Raw genomic sequence first — 19,812 nt, 5'->3', positions numbered from 1 at the left:
TCCCACTAGGGACTGACTTCTTTACTATTCCTCCAGATTATGCAATGTCTTTCAAGAGTAATGGATAGTCACATTACATAGTTTTCATGCTTAGGTAGGATGGAAACAAATTCAATCTGTTCTCATGCCCCTTTCTTACATGCTAGACTGTGACATGCTCCTTTATTATTTTTTGTTGTTGTTGAAAAGTATTTTTGGTTTCAGTTGTTCATACAGAAAGCATTCCCTGATAACCAATTTTAATTATTAGCACAGATTTATACACAGTAAAATATCTATTTTCCTTTCTTCAGTAATAAACATTAAAACTCACAAGTAACATATATTACCTCTGCCACAGCCTCTCTATCCCTGTGATACTAATATTTCCATGAGTTCTAAGTATTTAGATCCCATAAAAATTCCAAATCACAAATATAACTAAAATTATCTTTTATCTTGACAATTTTAAGAAACAAGAAGCCATCATCCATCCATCTCTTCCTCCTTTTGTTCTAGTTTTTAAGTCAATACAGAAAATTACATAGAGGATAACATCCAAATTTATTTTTCTAGTTTTAGTTTCTTGTTATGTATATAAGTTTTTTCTGCGTCAAAAGTTGAGACTTGGTTGCATGTGTAATCATGCACAGAAAAGGTCAGACATTTTCCCCACAAAATCTTTACAATCCAATCATGTGTGTGCTACTTGCATTGATTTTACTATATTGTCCAGTCCTTGTGCCATTTGGGAAGTAGTTCCCTTTCTTGCATAGACCCTATTTGTCATTTTCCACTTGGCAGAGGTCTCTGCTGTTGTTCTTTGATCAGCCAGACCAGAATGGTCCTCAGGATACCTCAGAACATGGCTGTTGTCTGTTGTCTGACATTCCACGTGCTGCTGCTGCTTCTGAGCATGGCACAGGGGCAGCCACCAGGTCCCTGGTCTTTCAGCAATGGCTAGAGCTCTTTAGTGTGAGGCCTATAGGCTAGGCCGGTGTGTGGAAAGAATTATCCATGGAGTCTTATGGTTAGTTAGCTCTTTTAAAATGAGATTGCTTGTGGACATGGAAATCGAGCATTTCAAAGCATATGGTGATACAAAAGTGTTACAGCCTCTTTTGTTTAGCTGCTGTGCTAAGCATGGAAGAGGCCCAAAACCAGCCAGAAGGCAGGTCCAGGTAAGAAACAAGTCAATAGCTGCCTAGGCAGTTCTGCATACCAGTGAATGGCGGAAGCTCCCTGCAGCCAGCAAGACTTTGCAGTCAAGCCCTCTGCAGTCCAGAAGCTCACAGCACAGGTAGTAGTTGCTTATTTGGCAGTCAAGTTCTGATGTCCAGCACTGATTATTCCCCAGAATAAATGAATCTCAGGTGGTCTTGAAGTTAGAAAGCATCAGCATTTTTTTTTAATTAATGTGATAACAAGGGCAATATAAACTTTAGGCAATGGGAGGGGTGCAGAGGGTGAATGTGTTTCATTCATTGGTGTCAGGGTTAATTAATCTACAAAACAATCCTATCACAAAAAGGAAAAGGCAGTACTTAATCATCCCATGGGCAGGGGAAGAGCTCCAGGTAAAGCAAAAGGTCATTGGAGGAAAGTCAAGACACCATGACATCTAATGTAGGGTGAATATATCTCCAGGAATCCCTAGGTTCTCTCTTAGCAGGAAAGGGTCAGGCCTATAACCATTCACTGAGAGTTACATGATGCTCCTTACAAGATCTAGAGTACCCAGATCAGGTGGAGAGAGAATCCCGCTGAGAAATGTTTGAAATAACAGGTTGCATGAATGTCTTTAGATGTCTGAGAAAGGAAGTCAGTTACTCTGATGCAATGTAGGCAGGAAGTTCTTCTAAGCAAAGGGCAGGTGATAGATGGTTAGAGTTTCCATATGTAGAGAACCTAACAGCCAAGACTATACAAGTTTATGAACTTATACAAGCTTGTTACTTTTGATGGAAGGGGAAAGGAAGGGTATGGCTAGAATAGTGACTAGGGGATACTTTCAGAAGTTTTACTCCACTGGGAAAGGGCAAAGTAAGGTTTAAGTATCTAGAAAAGAAATCATATGTACTGTTGCAATCTAATAGAATCTTGACAATAATTAGTTGGGTAAATGGAACACATGAACCATGGATTTGTTGTGTTAATATTTTGTGATATGCACTTTTATTGCTGTTTAGCAGAGTAAGGTAAACTTTTGGCGTGGAAGAATATGCATACTATCACATATTTTTACTCACAAAGTATGGAAGACACATGTGGCATCCTGATTATTAAGTGCATTATACTTCCTCAATCCCAATTTATGATTTATGTTGTACAGATGGACACACACAAACACACACATATACACACAGAAGACCATGTGCTCTGTGGCTATCTGGCCCTCACTTTTGTATTTTTCTAAATGCTCAGAATATGATTCAATCATTTGATTGCCTATCTTTATTCTATGCAGCTTTTCCTTTTTCCTTTCCAAAAACTAGGATTAAAGGTAAAAACTTCTGAAATTATTAGTACATACTTTACGAGACAGTAAGATTCAGTTTAAAATAACAGTGTAACTACTATGCTCTATTTGTCCTCACTTGTCATTCATTAGTCCTCTATATGTAGAAATTTAATTTTCTCTTTTATTATCTTTATTTAATATATATTTAATTTTAAAATTTTAATTATCTTTATTTATTACAATTTATTGACTTTGTATCATGGCTGTGGTCTTTCTTTCCTCTCCTCCCAATCCTCCCTCTCCCCTCTTTTCCTCCTATGCCCCTCCCCTAGTCCACTGATATGGGAGGTCCTCCTCCCTTCTATCTGACCCTAGCCTATCAGGTCTCATCAGGTCTTGCTGCATTGTATTCCTCTGTGGCCTGGTAAGGCTGCAACCCCCCCTCTCGGGGAGAGGTGATCAAAGTGCAAGACATTGAGTTCATGCCAGAGACAGCTCCTGATCAATGGAAAAAAGACAGAATGGTGCTTGTCTAACTGGATGTCTACATGTAGAAAAATGCAAATAGATCCATATTTGTCACCCTGCACAAAACTAAAGTCCAAGTGGGTCAAAGACCTCAACATAAAACCGGACAGACTAAACCTGCTAGAAGAAAAAGTGGGAAGAGCCTGGAACTCATTGGCACAGGGGAAATTTAATTTACAATGTGATAGAATTAGAAGTTGAACTCTTTGCAGGGTGTATCATAAGTGCAGAGCCTACACATCTTGAATTAATACTCATGTCAAATAGACCCCAGGAAGATTGTTGGTCCTCCCAACATGGCAAAAAGAGGAACTAGGAAATAGCCTTCATCAAACAACAAATTTATTAGTCCCTATCTTGAGCTTCCTGCTTTTCAGATCTGTGAGATAAAAAAAAATTCCAGATTTTTACACATAATTTTGAAAATTGTTACTGCATTAAAAATAAACTAAAATAGTCACAAAATTCAGGTTATCAGAGAGAAGCATTATTTATCAAGGGACTTTTTGTGACAAACACCATTTTTCTTAAAAGAAAAATTAAAGTAGAAGATTTCTTCTCAAATGACATACGAATTTGAACCTTTGCCTCCATTTGTAGTCACAAGGAAACTTTGATACATCTTTCAGTTTAGTTAAGCATCAGGTCTAAACGGCCACTGAATTCAAATGCACACATAAAAAAATTCCTGTCATTGGAAAGCTTGCATCTAATTTCTATAATCTGTTGACAAAACATCTTCACAATTAAAAGTCTAGAATTTAAAATATTTTAACTATAGAGCTGAGATCAGCTTATGGTTTTGTTCCTATGTTGTCTTAAGTTAATCCTTCTTAAAATGTTGACTTGGGTTTTCGGGCAGTACAGGGTGACCTGTCAGCATCTGGGAATCTTTCTATAATACGGCACAATTTCTGGTTAGCATAAGGCAAACTTTATTGATTGTGAGCGCTTCTGTTACTTAGGGTAAATCCAAAAATATATTCTTAAAGTAAAGCATTCACCTTCTCAGTAAAGTGTGAATATCCTTAATTATAGTTTGTCTTTTAAGCATAGCACAGCACATGTGCTTTAAGTGATGTTCACTTGTTAGGAAAAGTGAGTGAGACCTCCGAATTTATGTTCTCTTTTAAATGGGAATGTGTTTTTCATTAACCCTAGGTACTTATTCAGCTGCATGAATCCATTTCTCTAAGGTACTAGAAGTGACAAGGTAAATAGCATTACGCACAGACTCTAAGAGCCACCATGACATCAAGTATGATTCTGGAGGGGAAAAAAATTACTAATTTATTTTGTTGTTGTTTATTAAAAAAATACTTTTTTCATAAGTTTATGGAAAGATTAGAAAGATTGTTATAGACTTTAACTTTTCAAAAAATTGAGATATTCCATTGCTTGCATTGCTGAAAACCACTTAGCACAGGACCACTGACTATGATGTCATTTCAGTGCTCAAGTACCACATCTGTATCTATCGCAGTGCCGCCTATTTAAAATATGCACCCAGTTCAAATATTGATCTGCTTTTGTTGCTTTCCCACTCCATGTAAAAAGAGCCTAGTTCATGTATACTGGTGGCATGGTCCCACCAACCATATTTTGCTATTATCTCTCCCTTCAGTGGGAAGTCCAAGTGGATGCTAATTACAAAAGCACACTCAAACTAAATCTGTTTAAGGAACTGAATTCCTTGTCCCCCACTTAGTGCCTGGAAGAAAGAAGCAATGGCATACCAAACCACAAAATCATTTATTTTAAAAACTTTTCTCTAGATCTTGAGGTCTGAAAATGAGAAGAGCACAATTGATCACTCCTATGATAATTCAAGTATATGAAAACATTGAATCATGATTACCCAAATCTATAATGAATTTTTTGTATAGCACTATTTGTAATAATAAAGAGTCATTATACACACAAATATACACATAGAAAATTGATTTTTAAACTTGTTTTTAAAAAAATAATGTTAATTAGCATTTTCTGACAGTTATTTAAAAATTTCAGGCCATAAAGTCAGTTGTGATGTTAAAATTTCTTTGTGTGACTCAATTAAGTGCCACATAAGTCTTGTTCTTTAATCACTGAACTGTATTTGTGTGGCAAAACTCTGAAGATATTACACTATATAGAAGTTTTCTCTACGTTGAAATATTCCCTTTAGGAATGAGGAGGGAGTCTCATGAGAAAATAAACAACATTCACATGTCTTAGAAAACGGATACCTACAAGATTATGGAAGACGTAAACAACTGTTACAGAAATTGACTCAACCAAATGAAGGGAGCCACGTTACCCAGAGAATATTCTGATAGATATATTGAGCTGCCTGCAAGTATTGCAGTGAGATCAGGAGTTTGGAAGTATTGCAGTGAGATCAGGGGTTTGGAAGTATTGCAGTGAGATCAGGGGTTTGGAAGTATTGCAGTAAGATCAGGGGTTATTGCATTGCAGGAAGTTCAGAAGTGACAGCTTGCATCAATCATGTGCTATTTCAGGACAGCTTCCCCAGTGAAGCTGGTTTTGTGTCATATCTTCTCTGGTATTTCAACCCTCTCTTATTGTCCTATAAACAACTACAATAAAAATTTATTTGGATCACCAAGTAGGACTTCAGTAAAATTTTAATTTTCTTTGTTGTGGGTCTTATAGATAGAATGTGTGGGAGTTTCCTATCTGCCCCAGAAAGGTCTCACATGATATCTTGGGTCTTGGATAATAATAATATAAAATGACAATATCTGGTTCACTTTGTTTCCTGAAAAATTCCTATATATATATATTTTTTTAGTTGAACAAGAAGATGTAGGATGTCAAATGGTCATTCTGAAGAAGAAGAAGAAGAAGAAGAAGAAGAAGAAGAAGAAGAAGAAGAAGAAGAAGAAGAAGAAGAAGAAGAAGAAGAAGAAGAAAACTATCCAGGGGTGGGTGGGAAGGGTGATGGATGAGTAAAGAGGATCCATCATTCTGCTGCATACAAGAAACACTTCACACCAACAATGATAGATGTTACCTCAGGGTAAAGGGCTAGAAAAAGGCTTTCTAAGAAAACAGATGCAAGAAGCAATCTGGAGTAGTCATTCTAAAATCTAAAAAAAGGATTTTCTACCAAAATCAATCAATGAGAGATGGGGAAGGACACTTCATATTTAACATAGGTAAAATCCACCAAGATGGTGTCTTAGTTCTGAACACCAAACATATGTCCCAAATTCAAGGGCACCCACATTTATATGAGAAATATTACTAAATTAAATCACACATTGAGCACCACAAATTAATAGTGGGAGACTTCAATACCCCACTCGCACAAATGGACAGGTCCACGAGACAGATACTAAACAAAAATAATGAAACTTACTGATCTTATGGTTCAAATGGACCTAGGAAATATCTAGAGAACATTCTTTCCAAGCACAAAGAAACATAACATCTTCTCAGCATCTCACAAATGTCTCCAAAACTGTCACAAAGCAAGCCTCAACAGACTCAAGAAAATTGAAATAACTCCTTGTATCTTAACAAACACCTTGAATTAAAGCTGGACAACAACAGCAAAAACAAAACAAAACAAAACAAAAACAAAAAAAAAAACAGAAATCCTACAAACTCATGAAAATTGAACAACTCTCTACCCAATTTTTACTGAGTCAGGTAAACAATAAAGAAATAAATTAAAGACTTACTAATATTCAATGAAAATGAAGTCAAGAGCAAAGTTTATATCACTAAGTGCTTTCATAAAGACAGCAGACACTGAAGAAATATAAAGAACCATTAGGTAGTATTTCAAAAGCCTGTATACCACAAAATTAGAAAATCTAAACAAAATGGGTGGTTTTCTTGATAAATACCATTTACCAAAGCAAAATCAAGATCAGGTAAAAAATTAAAGTAGACCTAAAACCTCTGATAATATAGAGCAGTCCTCAACGCTCCCACTCCCACCACCCAAAAAAAGAAGCCAGTCCTGATGAGACCTGCTAAGCTAGGGTCAGAGGGAAGGGGAAGAGGACCTCCATTATCAAGGGAGTTGAAGAGAGGCATGGGAGAAGATGAGGGCGGGAGGTAGGAATAGGGTTGAACTTCCTGCCAGGCATGGGAGGAAGAGTTAAAAGAGGAAGGAGGAAATAGAGGATTGAGGCAAGGGAGAGGTTAAGAGACATCAAGGAACAATGCAGGATGAGAAAAGCTACACGTATACTACCAGTGCAAGTATCTCTGGAATGTATACTGTAAGGAAACCAAATTAACCTAGTGGGTTAAGAATAGATTAATAACTGCTCAATTTGTTGTATTGTCAAGGATATTATTAAACCAATATAAATGAGTCTCTATTATTTGTGTGATAGCTGGATTAAGAGAAAAACTGAGAAACACAGTTTCAAAAAATAACTCCAACACCTGAGTGAGATAACCCAGATCCAGAAAGACACACATGGTATGTACTAATACAGGATTACCCAAAGAAACTATGTAACAAGGAGGACCCAAGGGAACATCCTTAAATCTCACTCAGAATGAGAAATAAAATAGACATTTGTAGTAGATAGAGGGAGGGAACTGAGTGGGAAAGGGTGTGATGAACAGAGGAAAGCAGGTTGGGCTCAAGTGTGGGGAGAGGGGAATGAATGGGAGGACTTGGAGAGAGAACAGAAAGGGGTGGTGTTGAGTGACAGAAGCAGGTCTGTAGGAATCTATGTGTTGATCCTAGCTGTGACAGCTATCGGCAGGGGATATGGAACCTCATGTTTCCACCTCCTGTTGCCAGGTGGGACTTTCAGTGGATGGAGAGGGATACTAACCCACCCATAAAACCTTCAAACCAACCCAGAATTTGTCCTACCTTCCAGATGTGTACTGAGAAAGTTAGGGTAGAAATTGACTGACCCAACTTGAGCCCCGGCCCATAATAGAAAGCCATCCCCTGACACTGTTAATGGTACTCTGTTATGCTTGCACACAGAAGCCGATCATAACTGTCTTCTGAGAGACTTTATCGAGCAGCTAGTGGAAACAGATACAGAGAACCACAGTCAATCAATAGATGGAGCTTGGGAAGTCTTGTGGAAGAGTGGGAGAAAGGAATGAGGGAGACACAGGGGTCAAAGACACTGCAAGAAGACCTACTGAGTACATTAACCTGGGCCAATGGGTACTCACAGAAATTGAACCTCTAATCTTAGAGCATGTATTGGCTGAACCTAGGCCTCCTATATATATGTAGCTGATGTGCAGCTTATTCCTCATATGAGTCCCCTAACAATTGAAGTAGGGGCTGTCTGATTATTTTGTCTGGTTTGGCTCCCTTTCCCCTACCTGCCTTGTCTGGCATCAGTGGGAGAGGATGTGTTTACATCCTCTAAGACATGATGTGCCAAGGTGGGTTGGTACTCAAGGTTAACTTTCTCTTCTGAGAAGAAGGGGAAGAAGAAAGGAAAGCAAGGAAGGGACTGAGAGGAGAAAAGAGAATGGTCTGGATCAGGCTCTAAAGTGATTGAATGAATAAACTAATGGGAAAAGAAGTCTGTTTAGTTATTTACTAAATTTATTTAGTTGGCATACATCACAGTGCAATGAATTTTTACAATTAAAATAAAACTAAGAATTAAAAATAAGGTAAAATAAAAATAAATTTCTTGAAAAGGTGGTGATAAAATTGTAAAAAAAAGTGTAATTAGTAAATATGATCTTTAAATAAGAGTTAAAATAATCACTATTCTTAATTTCAAACATTACTTCACAACTACAACAAATAAAAGAGTGTGGTATAGGCCTAAGTGTAAATCCATAGATAAAGAGACTAGAAATAAACCATGCATTGTAATGGGTTGCCCTCATTCACAAGTGACTTAGTAATGAGAAAAATGTACATTTTATCTGAGAATAGAGCTGGGACAACCAACTAATTATATGTATTTAAATAACTTTGAGTCTATTTGATACCATATGCTGTAATTAACTCAAAATTGATTTGGAACTAAATGAAAGAATTATAATTAGATTTATTAAAAGTGAACCCTTTGTACTTAAAACATTTCCTTTAATAAAATAAATACAATCAAAATAATAGGAAAAAAATTAAGAAATTTATATTTAAATCAGTGAGGAAATAATATATAACAAAGAATAATTAATCCAATTTAACACCAATAATGCATTCAAATACCCATTTCTTTCAAAGAAAATATAAGCATGCACATTCTGAATTCAATAATGCATTTCTTATTAGAAAAGTACAAACAAAGACCATATAATGCCTACTAGAATCGTTTAAATAAGAATCAAAGTGAGTTAAACAAGCAATGGAGACTTGAGGAGAAAACTTAAGATTCCTACATTGAAATTGGAATTTAGGCATGGTGCAGCCTCTGCCTCCCAAGTGCTGGGATTAAAGGGGTGCACCACCATTCCCGGCTCTACTACTAAGTATGCTGAATTAAAGATGCTCTGAAAGTAGCATGATCTATATCCCCTTCCCAAATACTATAAATATAAAACAATACACCTTGCTGTATATCTTGACCATTATCTTGTGTTTGTTCTCCAAACTGAGTACACAAACCAATTTAATTTTTTATATACATATTTAAAATCCTTCCTTGGAATAATACATTGATTAATTATCCAAAACCAAATGGACAACCCCTAAAATCCAAATACAAGTAACATTATACAGCAGGTGATAGTTATATATGTTCTTTCATAATATTATTATCTATTCAAAATAATATTATAGTTTAACTTGCCTAATCATATGTATGATACATAATATTTTCAATGTTAATATATAGTATATATACCTATTATTGTATACTGTATAAAGACTATATATTAAATAATATGTGACTTGGCCTTTTTCCCTTGTAGCTTTTAGTATTCTTTCTTTGATCTGTATACTTAGTGTTTTATTATTATATAACAGGAGTGTTTTTTTTTTTTTTTCTGTTCCAATCTATTTTGTTCTGTAAGCTTCTTGTATGTTTATGGGCATAACTTTCTTTAGGTTGGGTAGGTTTTCTTCTACGATCTTGCTGAAAATATTTTCTGGGTCTTAAAGCTTGAAGTCTTCCTCTTCTATTTCTATTATTCTTAGGTTTGGTGGTTTCATACTGTCTCAGATTTCTTGGATGTTTTGTGTAAGAAAATTAGAAACAGTATCCAAGTGGGGTCCCTAGTAAGAGGAGCAGGGGCTTTCTCAGGCATGAACTCAGTGGCTAGCTCTTTGATCACCTCCCACTGAGGAAGGTCAGCCTTACCAGGCCACAGAGGAAGACAATGCAGCCACTCCTGATGAGACCTGATAGCCTAGGGTCAAACACTGATAAAATTTAAACCACATATAGATCCCCACACATTAATAGTGGGAGACTTCAACACCCCACTCTCAACAAACGACAGATCAACAAAACAGAAATTAAACAAGGAAACAATATCTCTGACAGAGGTCATGAATCAAATGGACCTCACAGACATTTACAGAACTTTACACCCAACAAACACAAAAGAATTTACCTTCTTCTCAGCACCTCATGGAACCTTCTCCAAAATAGACCATATAGTTGGTCACAAAGCAAGCCTCAACAGATACAAGAAGACTGAACTAATCCCTTGTATCTTGTCTGATCACCATGGAATAAAGCTAGACCTCAACAACAACAGAAATAGCAAAAAGCCTACACACACATGGAAACTGAACAACTTGTTACTAAATGACAGCTGGGTCAGGGAAGAAATAAATAAAGAAATTAAAGTCTTCCTAGAACTCAATGAAAACGAAGACAGAACATACCCAAACCTGTGGGACACAATGAAAGCAGTGCTAAGAGGAAAGTTCATAGCACTAAGTGCCTTCAAGAAGAAATTTGAGACAGCTCATTCAAACAACTTAATGGCCCACTTAAAAACCCTAGAAACCTGCTACAGAGAACCTCTGAAAGCCAGAAGAAGAAAACAGGAAACAACCTCGGAACCTGACACAGAGGGCCTCTGAAAGCCTCTGCCGTGCAGACTGTCAAAGCAGATGCTGAGCCTGATGGCCAAATGTCGGGCAGAATGAATGGAATTTTATGTAAGAAGTGGGAAATAGTAAGAGATGGAGGGGACAGGAACTCCACAAGGAGAGCAACAGAACAAGAAATTTTGAACACAGGGAATTTCCCAGAGACTCATACTCCAACCAATAACTATTCATGGAGATAACCTAGAACCCTGACAATGCAGCCACTTCTGATGAGAACTGATAGACTAAGATCAGAAAGAAGGAGAGAAGGACCTTCCCTAACAGTGGACTTGGGGAGGGGCATGCATGCAGAAAGGAGGGAGGGTGGGACCAGAGGGGAGGAGGGAGGGGCTTATGAGGGGATACAAAATGAATAAAGTGTATTTAATAAAAGTTAAATAAAAAATAAAAAAAAAAAAAACTAGAAAAAGATGAAGCAGACACACCAAAAAGGAGTAGACAGCTGGAAATAATCAAACTCAGGGCTGAAATCAATCAATTAGAAACAAATAAAACAATTCAAAGAATCAATGAAACCAAGAGCTGGTTCTTTGAGAAAAATCAACAAGATTGACAAACCCTTAGCCAAGCTAACTAAAAGGGAGAGAGACACCACCCAAATCAACAAAATCAGAAATGAAAAGGGGGACATAACTACAGACACTGAGGAAATCCAAACAATCATTAGAACTTACTTCAAAAGTCTATATGCCACAAAATTTGAAAATCTAAATGAAATGGACAATTTTCTTGATCGATTTGACTTACCAAAGCTGAATCAGGACCAGGTAAGTCAATTAAATAGTCCGATATTCCCCAAAGAAATAGAAGTGGTCATCAAAAGTCTCCCATCCAAAAAAAAGCCCAGGACCAGATGGCTTCAGCACAGAATTCTCAGAGACCTTCAAAGAAGACCTAACTCCAATTCTCTTCAAACTATTCCACAAAATAGAAACAGAAGGAACATTACCAAACTCATTCTATGAAGCCACAGTCACTTTGGTACTTAAACCTCACAAAGACTCAACAAAGAAAGAGAATTTCAGGCCAATCTCCCTTACGAACATTGATGCAAAAATACTTAACAAAATACTTGCAAACCGAATCCAAGAACAAATCAAAGATATTATCCACTATGACCAAGTAGGCTTCACCCCAGGTATGCAGGGGTGGTTCAATATACCGAAATCCATTAATGTGATCCACCATATTAACAAACTAAAAGAAAAAAACCACATGATAATCTCCCTAGATGCTGAAAAAGCATTTGACAAAATCCAACATCCATTCAGGTTTAAAGTACTGGAGAGATCAGGAATATAAAGCACATATCTAAACATAGTAAAGGTGATACACAGCAAGCCAATAACAAACATCAAACTGAATGGAGAGAAACTTAAAGCAATCTCACTGAAATCAGGGACAAGACAAGGCTGCCCACTCTCTCCATATCTCTTCAATATAGTGCTGGAAGTCCTTGCTAGAGCAATAAGACAGTTGAAGGAGATCAAGGGAATACAGATTGGAAAGGAAGAAGTCAAAGTATCACTATTTGCAGATGATATGATAGTATACATGAGTGACCCCAAAAAATTTTCCAGGTAACTCCTACAGCTGATAAACACTTTCAGCAAAGTGGCCAGATACAAAATTAACTCAAAAAAATCAGTAGCACTCCTGTATACAAAAGACAAATGGGCTGAGAAAGAAATTAGGGAAACAACAGCCTTCACAATAGCCACAAATGACATAAAGTACCTTGGTGTAACCCTAACCAAGCAAGTCAGAGAATTGTATGAAAAAAATTTCAAGTCTCTGAAGAAAGAATTAGAAGAAGATATGAAAAGATGTTAATATCTCCCATGCTCATGGCTTGGCAAGATTAACATAGTAAAAATGGCCATCTTACCAAAAGCAATCTACAGATTTAATGCAATTCCCATCAAATTGCCAACGCAATTCTTTACAGACCTGGAAAGAAAAATTGTCAACTTTGTATGGAATAACAAGAAACCCAGAATTGCTAAAACAATCCTCTACAATAAAAGATCTTCTGGAGGTATCTCCATCCCTGATCTCAAGCTGTACTGTAGAGCAACAGTTATAAAAACTGCATGGTACTGGCATAGAAACAGAATGGTAGATCAATGGAACCGAACAGAAGACCCAGAAATAAACCCACACACTTATGGACACCTGATTTTTGACAAAGATGCAAAAACCATACAATGGAAAAAAGATAGCATCTTCAACAAATGGTGCTGGTCCAACTGGATGTCTACATGTAGAAAAATGAAAATAGATCCATACTTATCACCCTGCACAAAACTGAAGTCCAAGTGGATCAAAGACCTCAACATAAAACCAGACACATTAAATCAGCTAGAAAAAAAAGTGGGGAATACCCTAGAACCCATTGGTACAGGAGAAAACTTCCTGAACAGAACACCATCAGCACAGGCTCTAAGAGCAACAATCAATAAATGGGACCTCATGAAACTGAAAAGCTTCTGTAAAGCAAAGGACACGGTCATCAAAATAAAGCGACTGCCTACAGATTGGGAAAGAATCATCATCAACCCTTTATCTGACAGAGGACTCATATCCAGTATATATAAAGAACTAAAGAAGCTGAAAAGCAGCAAACCAAGTAATCCACTTAAAAAATGGGGAACAGAGCTAAAGAGAGAATTATCTGTAGAGGAATATTGAATGGCAGAGAAGCACTTAAAGAAATGCTCAACCTCATTAGCCATTAGGGAAATGCAAATCAAAACAACCCTGAGATTTCACCTTACACCCATGAGAATGGCCAAGATCAAAAACTCAAGTGACAACACATGCTGGGGAGGTTGTGGAGAAAGGGGAACCCTTCTCCACTGCTGGTGGGAATGTAAACTTCTACAACCACTCTGGAAATCAATCTGGTGCTTTCTCAGACAACTAGGAATAGTGCTTCCTCAAGATCCAGCCATACCACTCCTAGGTATATATCCAAAAGAGGCTCAAGTACAAAATAAGGACATTTGCTCAACCATGTTTATAGCAGCTTTATTTGTAATAGCCAGAAGCTGGAAAATGCCCAGATGCCCCTCAACTGAAGAATGGATGCAGAAACTGTGGTACATCTATACAATGGAGTATTACTCAGCAATGAAAAATATGGAAATCATGAAATTTGCAGGTAAATGGTGGGACCTGGAATGGATCATCCTGAGTGAGTTGTCCCAGAAGCAAAAAGACACACACGATATATACTCACTCATATAAACATACAACATAGAATAAACCCACTAAAATCTGTACATCTAAACAAACTAAGCAAAAGAGAGGACCCTAACCAAAATACTCAATCCCCATCCTGAAAGGCAAAGAGGATGGACATCAGAAGAAAAAGAAAACAGGAAACAACCTAGGAACCTGCTACAGAGGGCCTCTGAAAGACAGAAGAAGAAAACAGGAAACAACCTTGGAACCTGCCACAGAGGGCCTCTGAAAGCCTCTGCTGTGCAGACTGTCAAAGCAGATGCTGAGCCTGATGGCCAACTGTCGGGCAGAGTGAATGAAATTTTATTTAAGAAGTGGGAAATAGTAAGAGCTGGAGAGGACACGGGATCTCCATAAGGAGAGCAACAGAACAAGAAAATTTGAACACAGGGAACTTCCCAGAGACTCATACTTCAAAGGGGTACTATTCATCTAAATAATCTAGAACCCTGGTGATGCAGCCACTTCTGGTGGGAGCTGGTAGACTGGGATTGGGGTAGGGAGAGGAGGACCTCCCCTGTCAGTGGACTTGGGGAGGGGCATGCGTGCGGAAGGGGGGACCAGAGGGGAGGAATGAGGGGCTTATTGGGGGATGCAGAATGGGTAAAGTGTAGTTAGTAAAAGTTAAATAAAAAATTTAAAAAAATTAATTGTAATCACAGGTCATTCACTTGTATTCCAGCTGTAATCCCCTCACTTTTTCCCTACCATATCCTCCCTCCCTCCCTCATCTCCTCCCTGGCCCCTTCAGAGCCCACAGATAGGGGAGGTCATCCTCCCTTTCCATCTGACCATAGCTTATCAGGTTCCTCCAGGACTGGCTGCAATGTCCTTATCTGTAGCCTAGCAAGGCTGCTCCTCCCTTGCTCCTCCCTTGGGTGGGGGAGGGGAAGCTCAATGAGCCAGTCATTGAATTCATGTCAGAAATAATTCTTGTCCCCCTTACTAGGGAACCCACTTGGATACTGAGCTACCATGGGCTATGTCCGAGCAGGGGTTATATGTTATATCCATGCCTGGTCCTTGCTGGAGAAACAGTCGCATAGAAGACCCCTGTACCCTGATATATTTGGTCCTTGTGGGGCTCCTGTCCCCTCTAGGTCATACTAACTTCTCCTTCTTTTTTTTTTTTTTTTTTTTTTTTATTTTTTCTTTTTAGTTACATTTTCTTAACTCCGTGTCCCAGCTGTATCCCGCTCCCTCATTCCCTCCCCAACCCCACACTCCCTCCCTGGTCTCCTCCCTGCCCCTTTCCAAGTCCCCTGATAGGGGAGGACCTCCTCCCCTTTCATCTGTCCCTGTTTTATCAGGTATCTTCAGGGCTGGCTGCAAAGTCCTCCTCTGTGGCCTAACAGACTGCTCCTCCCCTGGGGGGAGGTGTCAAACAGCCTGCCCTTGAGATCCTGTTAGAAATAGTCCGTGTCCCCCTTACTTTGGAAAACTACTTGGTTACTGAGCTACCACAGGCCACATCCGAGCAGAAGTTCTAGGTTATATCCATAGATGGTCCTTGGTTGAGTTTCAGTCTCAGAAAAGACCCTGTGCCCAGATATATTTGGTCCTTGTAGAGCTCCTATCCTTTCCATATCATACTAACTTCCCTTCTTTCATATGATTCCCTGCACTCTGCCGAGGGTTTGGTTATGAGTCTTAGTGTCTGCTTTGAAACACTGCTAGGTAGAGTCTTTCAGATGCCTTTTGTGGTAGACTCCTGTCATAAGTTCAAGGCACATCCCATTTGTCTTTCTAAATGAGGATTAATCACCTTCGCCTGTGTCCACTTTCTTGATTATCTTCTTTAGGTGTGTAGATTTCATTATGTTTATCATGTCTTGTAGGTCTATATAAGCGAGTATATACCAAGTTTGTCTTTCTCCTTCTGGGATACTTCACTCAGAATGATCTTTTCTAGATCCCACCACTTGCCTGCAAATTTCATGATTTCCTCCTTTTTGATTGCTGAGTAGTATTCCATTGTGTAAAAATACCACAATTTCTGTATCCATTCCTCCGTTGATGGACATCTGGGTTGTTTCCAAGTTCTGGCTATTACAAATAAAGCTGCTACGAACATGGTTGAACAAATGTCCTTGTTGTGTACTTGAGCAAATTTTGGGTATATACCTAGGAGTGGTATAGCTGGGTCTTGAGGTAGCACTACTCCTAGTTGTCTGAGAAAGCGCCAGATTGACTTCCAGAGTGGTTGAACCAGTTTACATTCCCACCAGCAATGGAGGAGGGTTCCCTTTTCTCCACAACCTCTCCAGCATGTGCTATCACTTGAGTTTTTCATCTTGGCCATTCTGATGGGTGTAAGGTGAAATCTCAGGGTCGTTTTGATTTGCATTTCCCTAATGGCTAATGAGGTTGAGCATTTCTTTAAGTGTTTCTCTGCCATTCGATGTTAAGCTTCTGTAAAGCAAAAGACACTGTCATCAAAACAAATAGACAGCCTACAGATTGGGAAAGAATCTTCACCAACCCTTTATCTGACAGAGGGCTAATATCAAGTATATATAAAGAACTAAAGAAGCAGAAAAGCAACAAACCAAGTAATCCACTTAAAAAATGGGGAACAGAGCTAAACAGAGAATTCTCGAAAGAGTAACTTCTCCTTCTTTCATATGATTCCCTGTACTCTGCCGAAGGTTTGCTTATGAGTCTCATGTGGGATCTAGAAAAATCATCCTGAGTGAGATATCCCAGAAGCAGAAAGACACACATGGTATATACTCACTTATAAGGGGTACTAGACCTATCAGATAGGATAAACATGCTAAAATCTGTATAGCTAACGAAAATAAACAAGAAAGTGGACCAGGGGTAAGATATTCAATACTCACCTAGAAAGACAAAGGGCATCGACATTGGAAGTAGGAGAAAACAAGTAACAGGACAGGAGCCTACCACAGAGGGCATCTGAAAGACTACCTAGAAGTGTATCAAAGCAGATGCTGAGACTCTGTCATCTTTACAAGGTTGGATTTAAGGCAGTCTTCTTTTGCTTCAGCTGTGTCAGTGTATTAAGGACTTGCTTTAGCAGGATAACAGGGCTTTTTACTGAGATCATCTTGCTCTGGCTCTTGTTGATTGTATTCTTATGCTGTCCTTTAGCCATCTGGTTGTCCCTGGTGTTGGCTGTATGTTCCTGATGCTGACAGGAGTCCTCTGGGAGACAGTCAGAACATGAGCCCTGATTGTGAGCTCAGGAATAGCAGACTGCTAACTTCTGCTTGCTGGGTGTTTCTGGGGACCTGCAGGGATGTATGTTCCTCTGCTGGCTGTGTCTCAGCTGTGCAGAAGAAAGGCTGGGCATGCTCTCACCTGGCTTTTAGTAGGATCCTGCATGCCTGGGAGATTCTGGGGCTGGAAGGCTTCTTCCAGAAAGAAGGTTATGGAGCTCTACTGGTTGTGTCTCGAGATATATAAGAGAAATCTAAGTTTATATTCTTATGATGACTGAAATTTAACCTAAGTTAACTCAGTTTCACATTTCATACTTTGAAAATAAGCCTTTAAAAATAACATTTCAGTCTCAGAAAAGACCACTGTGTCTGGATTTCTTGGTTCTGTTGCTCTCTTTGTGGAGCTCATATCTTCTCCAGAATTTTCTATTTCCCTCTTCTTTCATAAGATTCCTTTCATTCTGCCCAAAATTTGGCTATGAGCCTCAGCATCTGCTTTGATACTGTGTAGAATGTTTTAGAGACCCTCTGTGATAGACCCCTGTCCTGTTGCCTGTTTTCTCCCTCTTCTGATGTCTGTCACATTTGCCTTTCTGAGTGAGGATTGATAATCTTACCATGGCAGTTTAGTATCCAAGTGGGTTTCCTAGTAAGGTGAGCAGGGACTGTCTGTGACATGAATGCAATGGCTGGCACTTTGATCATCTTCCTCGAGGCGGTGTAGTCTTACCAGGCCACAGAGGATGACAATGCAGCCAGTCCTGATAAGACATGATAGGGTAGGGGCAGATGGAAGCAGAAGAGGACCTTGCCTATCAGTGGTCTTGGAGAGGTGTATGGGAGGAAATGAGGAAGGGAGTGTGAGATTGGGAGGGAGTAAGAGAGGGGGCTACAGCTGGGATACAAAGTAAAAAATTGTAATTAATATAAAAAATTAAAATTAAAATTAAAAAAGAATTTCATTTAATGATCATGGAGTTAATAATGGAACCAGTAAATTGCCAGCAGGCACAGAGCATGACCCAAAGCAATATTTTAAATGAATTAAGCCTGGTGGTGACAACTTATATTTAAAAAATAAATATTGATTACTGGTTAACCAATATTGTTTGCCTAGAGATTTTACATTCATATAGAATATGCTTATTATCTCAGCAATACTCCCAGCACCAAAAAATTAATAGACGATATGTACTGACCAGTATATTAAACATATGATTCAATACAGTTTTCATGTGTATTCTTTTTTTCCAGACATGTCTGTCGCATTCAACTGTTTTTCAAGTTAATAAAATTTTTACAAAGTTATATGAAATTTACAGGATTAATTTACAATTTAGAGTTTTGCTCTTATTGGGTCATACAGGTATGTTGAACACTGGACAATTTTGTAACACCCTGTAGTTCTGGCAGGTTGATAGTAGCTGTGCAAAACAGCCGGAACTAAACTTTAACTAAAATGTATGGCTGAAAAGAGGATCTGAAAAACTCATTTATTTGCATGGGCCAGAGTAGGTATCCTTTCCTGATTTTGATAGAAGTGCTTTTGTGAAAAGGAAGTGGTTACTCTGTTATGCCCTAGGTTATTCTTCAGAGGTGAGTGATCTATTTGGTCTTTATAATAACAATAGTTTACCCTTTAACCTAACCTCACCACAGAGAGCTTTCACACAGTTCAGTCACCTTCAGTTTGTTTAGAAGTATGGGCTCTTCATTATTAGTTACATTTGTTTCTTGACAACATGTCTTTAACACAAATTTTGACTTCCTGTCTCAACTAAAATAGTAATGAGAAATCTAAGCCCTGAGAACTCAATGCAGGCTGATAGCTTCAATAACAAAGGGGGCTATCTGCTACGATGACCTGATAATTCTTCTTCCTGGGAGGAAGGGCCCCACCTTGACATTGTTCATGACATTTTTTTTCTACTGTCTCCAGGCCTAATAAATACACTGGACTTTAAAGGCCACCCTTTAATACATCTTCTCTAAAGGTACCAACTCGTTGTAAAAAGTGGCATTAAACTTTAATTTAACTCCTTTTCTCACTTCAGGTAGGCCATTGGAAAGCTCATTCCATAAAAAATCATGCAGCGTGTTATTGGAATGCCATCATCATGAATAATGGAACACAATATTGTGGAGATGGGCCTCTGAAGGAATGGTTACCAACATGTCTCACAGTGTTCACACCAGCATTTTAAATGGAGACTAGCTCGAAAAGTTATAATATAAATAAAATAAAATGACACAAAAATGAGCACAATGGGATTGAAATCTACACATACCACAAGAATAAAACATGATCTCCTTCAAAGACATTATGGTTCTTAAATCTTCTTCTCTTTCTCCTCCTGTTTTCTTCCTCTTCTTTCTCCTTGTTCTTG

This window comes from Psammomys obesus, unplaced genomic scaffold, assembly GCF_907164565.1.
Source record: "Psammomys obesus unplaced genomic scaffold, mPsaObe1.curated_primary_1811, whole genome shotgun sequence".
NCBI lineage: Eukaryota > Metazoa > Chordata > Mammalia > Rodentia > Muridae > Psammomys > Psammomys obesus.
Note: the sequence above shows the minus strand (reverse complement) of the source record.